Raw genomic sequence first — 12,055 nt, 5'->3', positions numbered from 1 at the left:
GATACAACTAATAGTACACTACCCTTGAACTCCAATCATAACCGAGTAACTCAAATTCTATGCATGCATGAGTTAATTATGGTTTATTTATGAGTTAAATGGTTGAACACATCAAGTTTCACCCCACTACTAGACCTCCTACTAGTTGCTCCAACACTTGGAACTAGTTTATCTGACATTAAACTATTACAACTCAAATTAAACTCAACCTAAGCTCCTAAAATTTAGGAGAGACTCTACATGACTCAAATTTGTCCTTCATCTCAAATTAAATGAGCTAACTAAGTGAAATTAACTTAGTTAACTCATTCTCATTGTCTTATGATGTGGAATTACAATTTTCTCCTAATTTAATTCAAGGGAAAATTAAATCAAGATTTTCTTGTTGCCATTTTCAACATCTCTTACTGTCCATATCCTTCTTTTCATTTCCAAGATTTGCATTTTTTCTTTAGGTACCCTTTCTTTCCGCATTTCCAGCACATTATTCCTAATCTAGAGATATTAATTTTCTTGACTTCCTACAATTTTTGGGGCTCCTTCCTCTTTCCATTTTTCTTCTCCTAGTTGCTATCACCAAAAAATTGATCATCTAACCTAATTTACTGGATGGATTGAAGTACACCATGTAAAGCCAATTTTACCATAGGAAAATTGCTTTCACTATGAGAAGTTACCTAATAAACCACCTTTATTAAGTAATTTATAGTTAAACCCATGAAGAATAATTAAATAAATCACTATTTATTTGATTTTCTTCTGGGAATAATTAATTAAACCATTGTTTTATTATTATTCCTTGTTAAATTTGACCCAATAATGAAAAATAAATAGATAAATCATCATTTAACTTATTTTTCTCTAAGAATAACTAATTAACCATTAAATAAATACTATTCCTTGTTAAGTTTTACTAAATCCCTTAGGACTAATTAAATAAATCATTTTTTTGTTTGGAGAATGGTGAGTGCTAGGGTTTGTGATTGCAGAGATTTGATGTTGGCAGCGGCCGGTCCAAAGACTGCTGCAAAGGCTGAAGGCATTCCAAGGTTTGGAGATACGGTGGGCGTCCTTCTTCACGGTGCTGAAAGGGTCCCTTCCGTGGAATGGCGCAGACAAGGACCCCAAATCCTTCCAGAAAACTACGACATCATATCTGTGGGGTTTTCTGCCTCAAGGATATACGTTTCTTTGAACTGGAAACGACAGGAAATCCCCAGGACCTACGAAAATATAGATCTGCTCAAAAAATCCGGCCAGATCCATGATTTGGGTTCTTTTCCGAACCAATTGTTAGCTGAAGATGCCGAGGGTATTGATATGCGTGAATGCTCCTTACGGCAAGGGCTACAACGGGATCAAGCAGAGAAGCCCACAATGGCTGACCACCTCCGTGCATGGTCAAATGAGGAGGTTTTCGTGGTGATCATCTACGATTTGGAACAAAGCCGACACCATGCCGTATTGCACTTAGAGAAAAGAACGCGCATTTCCCAGATCGAACAGAGTAATGGCAGGGGGGGTCTGCATGCTGCAGATCTGCTCCCTCTTTCAATGCAGTGGTCAAAACTTTGCAGATCCGGCCCAGATCTACCTGATCCTGCCTACATTCGAGCTCCCAGGCAGCAGATCGACGGCAGCAAGCACAGATCGAACAGAGGAGTGGTAGATCTAGGCATGCACAAAGAAAGACGACCCAATACGAGGCCAGATCTGGAAGAATGTTTACAGCCAGAGCAGGTAAGATCAACTCTTTTTCAGATATTTATTAAAACCCCTGAGGGGAAAACCCGATTAGTGTGGGTTCATGCAGGAGGCACCATCTTGCAGTTGAAACAACAGATATGGGCAGAGATGGGATATCCAGTCCAGATCCAACATCTGATCAGTGGTAGGTGGTCCCTCCAGGACTGTAGAACCATGAAAAGCTATGAGATCAGCTCAGGAACAATCATTATTTTAAACCTGAGGCTGAGAGGAGGGGCTCCGCCTCAGGGACAACCAGGATCTTTAGGGGGAGTCAAGGGGAAATCAACACCCCAGAACCAACACAAGGGAGGCTTATCATACAAAAACATTTTACAGGGAAAAAGAGACTCTGGACCCTCGCCAGACCTTGGCGGAAATAAGCCCAAGCCATATATTGTAGAACAATTGGGGCAAACCCCAGCTCTAAATTTTGACTCTGCAGGGCTTGATGTTTTTGTTAAGTCCTATGAAACGCAGGCCCTAATATGCCGTTTTAACAGTTTTTGGCCTAAACCAATGGATCTATTCCACTGGATCTTCACCAATTGGACCATGGAATGTGATATACATCTATGCTCCAAAGGGTTTTTTATAGTACGATTCACTTCCAAGGAAGTCAGAGATACAGTCATCAGCGTTGGGCCGTGGTTTTGGGGAACAACAGGGCTGTTCATGACTCCATGGTTTCCAGATTTCGATCCAAACAAAATGACGGTATCCAGAGTACCGGTTTGGGTGCGCCTATACAACATCCCCCTTCACTTCTGGAGTGAACAAGCTCTGGAAGGTATTGGGAACAGCATAGGGAAGTATATCAAAACATATCTGGAAAGGATAGATGAAAGGATCTACACCTTCGCACGCATTTGTGTGGAAGTAGATCTAAGCAAAGGGCTGCCGGACAACATAAGGCTAATCTACAAAAAACAAGATTGGTTACAGGCATTGGACTATGAAAACACAGCTTTCAGATGTAGGCTCTGTAGGCAGATAGGACACCTGCAAAGCTCGTGCCCAGAAGCCAAGAAAGTAAACAGCAAAAAGAAGCAGAAAGGGAAGCAGAGGAAAGGATGGCAATTCTCCTCCCCTGACTCAGAGGACGAAGAATCAGAAGCAGAGGAGGAAGAGCCCACTGCAGTGAATGCCGAGGTCACTCAAGAAACAGAGTCTCAGAAGGGTACCACAACAGTCACAAAGGACTCACAGTTCAACTCAAATCAGGCAGAGAAGAATCAGGCAGAGATGACAAGTGCGGACCAAAGCATGGGAGGCATTAAACGGCATCACCAATCTGATACTTCAGACTCAGACAAAGATCCAGGCCCACAGAATGCAGAAACACAGTTAGTCATTGCTTCGATCGAGCCCACTCAAGGAGAGTGGCGCAAGGTCGAAAAGAAAAAGGGGAGGAAAACTTGATGCGTGAGTGTTACTCACTGCCGGAAATCAGTTTTTTCTCTCTCTCTCACTTCTCTCTTTCTCTTTTCTTATTTCTTTGTGCACGTTAGTCTTCTAACGTTGCGTGGGGTGCGGCAGCACTCGTGCCCATGTGGCTGTTTACGGAATGCTTAATTGCATCTGCTAGTGTAACTTTTCATTAATTCTTTAATAAAAGGTTACCGTTTTTTTCCTTGGAAAAAAAAAATAATTTTTTTGTTTATTATTCCTTAACTAATTCCTTGAGATAATAAATAAATCATTTATTTATTTATTATTTCTAAATAAAAGTTTAAATACTTTTTCCCTCAAAAAATATAAGAAAATATTCCAAGTGGTAATTCCAAGAATGAGATCAATAATATTTTATTATTGTTCATTATTAGAGGATAACTCAATATTTTGTTATAAATAGGAGGGTTTTCCATTCATTATTCACTTTTCATTATTTTCATTGTTGCACACCATCTTTTTACTAGGTTTATGCATTATAGAGGAGAGAGACTCTACAGAAGATGAAAGTGTTTGAGGATTCCCAAGAACCCATCCCATAGAGGGGGACTGGTAACATATATTTGTTCCCTTCACAGGTGTTATAATAAAATCATTCTTTTCAAATTTGGTTTCCATTGGATATTTTGGGGTTATTACTCTTCATTTTACTATTTAACTATGATTACAACATAGACCACGATTTTTGGCAGGTTTTGTTTCTACCAATAGCTGCAGATCTACAACGTTTGGCAGTCATTTCTATTGTTGAGATCGTTTTCATCAACGATCTTAAGTGGGTTATTTTCATACATCATTGAGAAGAAAACACTACAACACTAGTCTCTGAAGTCAAAGCATTCCCTGATGTCTCAACTAAGCATTTTTGTTGGATTTCCTCGCTAAGGATAGCACCAACAACATCACCAAAATTTAAAGTACTATATCAAGAAACAATGTTACTACTATCCATAACTAAACCATTCCAACTTTCTGACAATGAACATAAAAACTACAGATCCCTAACTTCATCATCAAAATTTACCGCTACAAAACTAAACTGACTCGTAACCTTGTTAAATTCATTTAAATTATCAGTAACAGAACCACCTTCTCACATCTTCATATTAAATATATTCTACATAAGAAATAACCTATTTGAGGCCGAGGTTTTTTCATATAGTTTTTCCAATGTCATCATCAAACCTTCTATTGTCATTTCCTTTGAAATGTTGAATGCCATTAACACTTCCAGCCACGGTCACATTGTTCCTAGTGCCTTTCTATCAAAAATATCCTATTGTGCATCTGTCATACTCGTCAATTTCTTTTCATTTTTTTGTTCAATGGTAGGTACACACCTCTCTAATACATATAATCTTCCATCTACATCTTCCACAAATGGTATTTTTTCCCATTAAATTACTCGAGCCTAAACCTATCATCTTCCACCATTTCTCCCACTCAAACCAAGAACCCTTCTGTCCTATCCATTTATTAGCCAAATACACCTTCTACTCTAATTCCAGTTGCTACAAATTAATTGAAAGAGCAATAAAATACACAAAATGTTGCAGAAACACATAAAACAAGAGAGACATATATATACATGGTTCACCAAATTTGGGATACGTCTACATAGAAACAAACAATCCTTCCTTTTATATTGTCCAACAAAATGAAGAGATACAACAAACAAAAGATCCATTGTAATTTCATCTTCACTCTCACATAACCTCCTCTCTCTCTCTCACTCAGAATAATAATATGTAGTCACAATACAATTCTATCATATAAACTAAGAGTTTCCTTCTAGGGAGAAAACACTAAATTAAGAAAACTTTCATCTGTATTTAGCTTTGCGGGAACTTCCCCTGACCCCCCGCCAGGGGGGTCTCATAAAAGTCATCATGCGACCCCCCCGGGGACCCCTTGATGACCATTAAATGGGAGACATTACTACCCCATTGGGAATGTGGATCCAACACAGCTGAAACAAAAAACCTCTGAATAATCAGGAAGATAATCAGGCTCCACTTCCAACATTATGTAGAAAAACAATGGTGGTAAAGAAAGAGAGACAAATGGGTAGAAATTCTAATAGAAATGGAATGCATCTAATGCTTCATGTAAACAATGACTTATCGGTGAAGTGTCAAATCACAAAAAAGTAACATTGGTTAAAAAATTAGCCAAGGGGAGAAATATAGTTCCTTCAACGCTTCTGGGAAAAATGATTTCTTCATGAAGCACTAAATAAAAATTAAAGCTTGTTGGAGAGGCTAGCATGATATACTACTAAATGAATGAGAGGATAATCTACTTTACCAACACCTTTGGTGTCTAGGCCAAGAGTGGCTAATGTTAATTATCGTAATTGGGTAGGTGGTCCATCATGCCCCCTAGAATGAGATGTTACTCCCCAACAAACAATTATGTTGGAGAGAACTATGTAAATGCAAGAAGAAATATCCTAGTGGTGGTCCTACACATATGTATTATGAATTTATGGTTGGAATGTGATAACGCAATTTGATGAAGGAAATGGTGGAGTGCCAATTTATATCGATAATACGTATGTGAGATAAAGGGAAAAAAATTTCTTCGAAAAGACGTGCCACAATAATATGGAGTTCCTTTAGATATAATGAATATATTCTTGTCTAGAAAATAATTTGACATATTAGGAAATTTGTTAGAGGGACGTGGTTGTTGAAATGAGAGATATAAGTGATGAGATGAATCATCCTAAGGGTGATCTAGAAAAGAATTTGGAATATTAGGAAATTGGTTAGAGGTACTAGGTTGTTGAAATGAGAGATATAAGTGATGAGATGCATCATCCTAAGGGTGATCTAGAGTGCTATGGGACTCTAGAATTCTTTAACGAGGAGAAATTATGGTGGTACTAGAGACCAAACTTGTAGATGAAGTGGTAGAATATGGAGAAGTGAACTTTGAAGCAATTCCATGGGAATGAGAATGAGAGCTCATGCATGCAATATCTATAAGGGTAGTTTGAACACTAGTGAATGAATTTTGTTACCAATTTTGAGCCCAAAGTGACATGAGACATTTAAGGGTTTCCATGATTTACACAATCAGAAAACGAGTATTTTTTGATGAATTCAATGACATTGATGAATGGTAAATTATTTTCATGGTATTATAAACCTTTTCCACATTAGGAGGAAAGTCTTAATGATAGGTTTAGGAGACGTCCAACATTTTAAAAGATATGAGATATGTTTCACAATTTTAGGAGTATAAGATTCACTATGAGAGGAATTCAACTCCCATATGAAAAAAAGTGTTGTGAAAATATATAAGGTTGGGACAAAAGTTAGAGTAGTGACTGTAGATATTTCAAAATTTGCATGGGTTGTTTATGCACAAATATTTATTATCTTTTGTTGAATTAGGAAGGGTGACATTAAATAATATGCTGGATGGGTTGGAATTTTAGTCATCTATGTTGATAAATCTCTTAGGAAAAGTGATTTTATTTCCAATAGCTTTCCCTATCTTATCTGTGTCCCCTCTTTTCTTGGATCTACCTAGCTTTTCAACTACTTTCCTAGTAGGTGTAAGATCAAACTAGATTTGGAAAGGAATTGAAATATTTGGAAGGGTAGTAAGATCAATTACAGGTGGGATGCTTGTTAAGAATGTGGTGTGGGAGAAGTAAGGTTGAAGTACCAAACTGGAACTCCTAGGGTTAAATTGGGTGACTTCAACGTGGCCATTATTGGACTACTAACTATTCCCAAAGGTGGATACAAGAAAGGTATATGTCTAAAGGGATAGTGTCACTTGAAATTCCCCTAATCCCAGGTGTTGAAGTTGTAGGTGCATAATGCTAAGGAGTTGGTTTTGAAAAGGACATCCAAGTTTACCTTGTGGAGCTAGAATATACACATGATTTTTTTTAAACCATCTCTAATATTATTTAAGGATACCATTCTCTTTAGATCATAGCGATATTTCCATTCATATAAATTTTACCTTATTGAAGCCATAGACATAAAATTATGGCCAGTGAAATAACTTCCATGTTAACCTTTGTACAACTAACACATGGCTAACATGTTGTAATATTGTGCCATGTGTCACCACCCAATTATTCCATTTCTTCTTATTTATGGATAATATTTGTTGCACCTATGCTCATGTGTCGCCGCAAAATTATGCCATGCCTATAAGCTAGACACACTTCCTACCTAGTTAAAATTTGGATTTATGTTTTTTCTGATTTGCTTGGACTAGTATTATATTAAAGTTTTTTGGATTTATATATCGAGTGTTGGTTCCTAGTAAACTTGGTAAACATTTAGATCCTATATTTTTCAAAAGTTTCCATTTACAAGAGTTCCATATTTTTGGATCTTTAGTAGGTTAAATAGATCAACCTTTTGGTACATCTAGATTCTTAGTCATTCTATCACGTATGAATCATCTAAGCCCTACTCATGATTATTTAATAGTGTGGGTCCATATCCATATCCATAGATATATGTAACATCTAATATTAAAAATAAAAATAAAAAAATTGTTTTTCGAAAATTTATGGATTTTTGGATTTTTCACTATGGCACCACTCATCTACCACACTAGCTCCCTCTTGAAAGCTGTCACATATTATCATGCTTGTTAGTAGGCCACATCATCCATCCCTACCATATTTCCATGTTGGAATTATGTGAAATAAATGACACATTGGTAACCTCATTAAATTCTATATTTTATTCCCAGCGGGTACCCATATTTTTGTTTTCCTAAAAGGGTGCATTTCCAAAACATTGTGGATTTCTAGATGTCTAGGTCTAGCTTCTACAAATATATGGGTATATGGATGAAAAAAATCAATATGCTAGAATCTAAATGTGACAATCATACTTATTTTATCATATGTTCTAGGAAGCACCTTTTGAATGTCAAAAATATGTAACTAACCAATTTTGGACCATTCAAATCCATTTGAATCTTATTAGGGAACAAAAGTTATCAACAAAAGTAAACTTTCAAAATTTTCATTTGATAGATTTCAGATTCTATAATGTGACATGGAAATATCTGTTAATGTTCAACATTTAGATTAAGAAAATCCTTAAGTGTTCCATTTTTTCAAATTCATATTTGAAATTTCTCACAAGTTTGAATTTTTCCTCTAATGTAGTGGATTCAACATCTATGTTATGAGAAACATCAAAATGTCCATTTTCATAAAAATTGAATCTTTATATCCTTCACAACTTTGACTCTAGTTTCCAATATGGTGGGCTCAACATAAGAATACCAATAAATATTAGTATCCATATTTGTGAAATCCATATCTCTAAATCCTTCACGACTTTGACTTTGGGTCTGCGTATCACAATCCCACCCACTTAGGCCTATGCCATTTGGGTTTTCTGTAAAGCCCCATTATTAAAATTTATAGATACCCACTTGTCTAGATAATGAGAATACCCATTCATTATGTAACATGCACCTCTTTAATCCCATTTCACTTAGGCCCATGTTCTTGGGCCCATTGACCCATGTGATTCAGGGCTAGGAATGGAGAATTTTTTTCCTTGAAATTTTATAAGAACGTTACAAGCTTCATCAAACTTCTTAGCCATCCAAGTATGGGTACAAATTTAATAAGGTATAATAACCTTGTAGACTCCTAATAATGAAGAGATCCTCACCTACCTATTGAAAATATCCATCCACTACCCCTAGTTAGGAAGTATTCTCAATAAATTTATGAAGGATACCTAAACATCAAATCCCCATATTGGATTAGCTGAAGGAGTGTCCTCTCCTATATAACAATCTCACATATCTCATATTAAATTATTCATATTATTAAAGATATAAAGGTAACCACCATGAGTTCCTTGATGGAGGACATCATGAGCTCAATTATGATTTAGCTATTAGCTCATTAACATCTACTTATTGTGGATTTTGTGTGCTTTAACACTGAATGGCCCTTAAAAACATGTTATCCATACTACAAGGTTCATTCCAACCAAGGAATTTATCTTAGTCGTCCAACTCTTCCATCAAGAAAATCCACCAAATTATTTTATTCTAAAAAGGACATAGGGAAGTTGTTCATTTTAATAACCATTCTAATAGGATTTGTTACAATACCATCCCTTTTGAAGGTGCTCCCACCATATTATCTACAAGTCAACTCCCCATAGTTACCCCATACAATTAACCCTATTCTAGATAATTAACACAAAAATAATTGTTTTAAAAATTACCATGGTCCACATATTAAAAGAATCCTTAAAAATAAAAGGATATATTCAACATTCATATATCAATTTGTAGGTAGCATGCCTAGCATTGTTAAAAAAAAAATTAATGAAAACATTCATAACATGGACAAAAAAATATATATGCAACATTCACTCCTTAATATCATATATTGGGAAGGATTTTATTCTAAAATTAACACCAGTTGGCTAGAGACCTCAAACTTTCCTCCCAGCAATTGACCATACTACTCCAAAACTCTCATTAGTGGGTTTCCCCTCAACTAAAGCACTAACTCCACAATGGAAAAACTCTCTCCTTGAGCCAATTATATGGACACATAGTTTGTACCACTTAGGCACTAGGCCTCATACTAGTATAGCAATCGTTTGAATATATATCATTTCCCTTAGTGAGGAAGCAGATTTCCCCTATATAGTTTATTGGGTAGCCCAACTAATTTTTCCTTCCAAGTTCTAGTATTTCCCATATCAGTTAGAAAAATTGGTCCATAAATTTCCACCATGGAAATTAGAACCATCAATTCACAAGGTTCACAATTGAAATATTCTCTTTCCAACTTTATACGATAGCCTACCACAATGTACAAAATGTCAACAATGTCATAGGATAATTACTAGGAGTTCTTTTAGTCCAGTATGGTTTAATGAATTCTAGGAGGGATGGGTAGGATGAGGGACACATGAATTTTGTATGCATGTGTAATTTATCCCATTTTTCACATGGGAAACTATTTCACACCACTTGGAGATATTAAATTTTATATTTAAACTATACCATAGTTATGTCCCTTCAATTTTCCTCTTGTGGAGTTTATACCACCATACTTCTTTTGATCTAAGATTTTGTAGTTGTGATGTGATATATTAGATGATGTCATTACAAATTACAATATTAGGGTCATCGGGCTTTTTCACATAATCCATACTTCCATAGCCATATAGGAATATAGGCCCCAAAAAGAAATGTATTCACATGGGCATGTAAGAACAACAAAATTTGGTTCACAAGCCTAATCAAGATACGTACAATACTATATAGGAATATTCTAGGGATATTCTTATATGTTATTCTAAGGATATTGCTATATAGCATTATGGGGATATGTGTATGGGGATGAATCCAACATAGCTTCTTCTATCTTGGACATGGAATTCTCAGGCTTACAATAACTACATTTCACCTTTACTGAGCCTATTTCATTTCTCTAATGTTCCTTTACATTTTGGTGTAAGATGCATACTAGTTATGCCTGAAAGTGCTCTTTGTGATCCACTTGAATCACATTCCAATCAATGATGTGGTTATCGTGAGGCACATACATTGTAAATAAATATACCTTAAACAAATCATGAATATGCATGGATGCAAGAAATGCAAGTCAACATATGATTAGAGAAATCCATTCCAAGATATCAAAGGGTACACAACATCAAGTTACTACTTTTAGAAGATTTGTAATATATCAAACACTTTTTATATTTCAATTTCAAGAACATATGTTCTCCCACTCTAAACACTCTATTTATAACACCTTTATCTCCATAGTGTTTCTATCTTTCTTGAGTAGCCATCAAGTTTTGTTTGATCCTTACTATTTTTCTTCCATTTCCCTTAGTAGTTGTCGTCCAACAATAAGTTTGGCCACCTATTTATCCAAATTTACAAATGTGTTTAATTTTTCCCTATGCGAGGCTTCAAATGGACTCATATGAAAATATGTTTGATATTCATTGTTGTAGGAAAACTCTATCAAGTGAAAGTATGTTTCCCATTTTGATAGTTTCTCCACCACATACATCATGAGAATATTCTTAGTCACTTGATGGACCATCTTATTTTCCTTTTGATTTTGGGTGATATGTTTTGTTGAAGTTTAGGCTAGCTCCAAGTCTTTTGCATAATCCCCTTCAAAAATTTGAAGTGAACTTATCCTTATCTGATATAAATACTTTAGGTACCCCATGTAGATTTCCAATTGAATTTATATGTGTCTTTGCATTATTTATTTCTGTTGACATTGTTGGACCAACCAACATGTTAGGGGATGTCCCTGGTGAGAAGTCCCAACTAGACCTTAGACTGTTTGGTGTAGGAGTCCTAGCAGTGGGTAGTACGGTATCACCTTGACTGTGGTTGCGTGCAAAGGTGAGTAAGATGTCCTTGTTGGTAACAATGGTATGACATATGCAGCAAGTGAAGGAAGGTGCATGAGAGGCTCTAACAAAAGTAACAGGGGGTTGAGTGCTCCCCTTAGAAACCTATGACAAAACACAGCTTGAAAGTGAACAAGCGAAAGAGATACATCACAAGTTGGAAAGAAGGTTAGCCAATGATCCAAAGTGATGGTTAAACTAACAACACATCTCGATAAGATATCATTCAAAAATATATAGAAAAGTACATACATACATGTGTAAACAACAACCATATATCATTAGAGTAACTACGCTGGATGAAATAGAATAAAAACATATGAATGAAATGTCTTTGCTCTGTTATATTAAGAAAGTGAAAGATCCAATCATAAATACAACTATGACAATCCAATAGTCCCAACAATGGAACATTACAATCACTGCCTCCTACTCTTGCAAAAAGA

This window comes from Pinus tabuliformis, chromosome 7 (assembly GCF_031772625.1).
Source record: "Pinus tabuliformis cultivar Carrire ecotype Pingquan chromosome 7, CPIR1, whole genome shotgun sequence".
NCBI lineage: Eukaryota > Viridiplantae > Streptophyta > Pinopsida > Pinales > Pinaceae > Pinus > Pinus tabuliformis.
The sequence above is the reverse complement of the archived record's forward strand: the minus strand, read 5'-3'. Positions refer to the sequence as shown.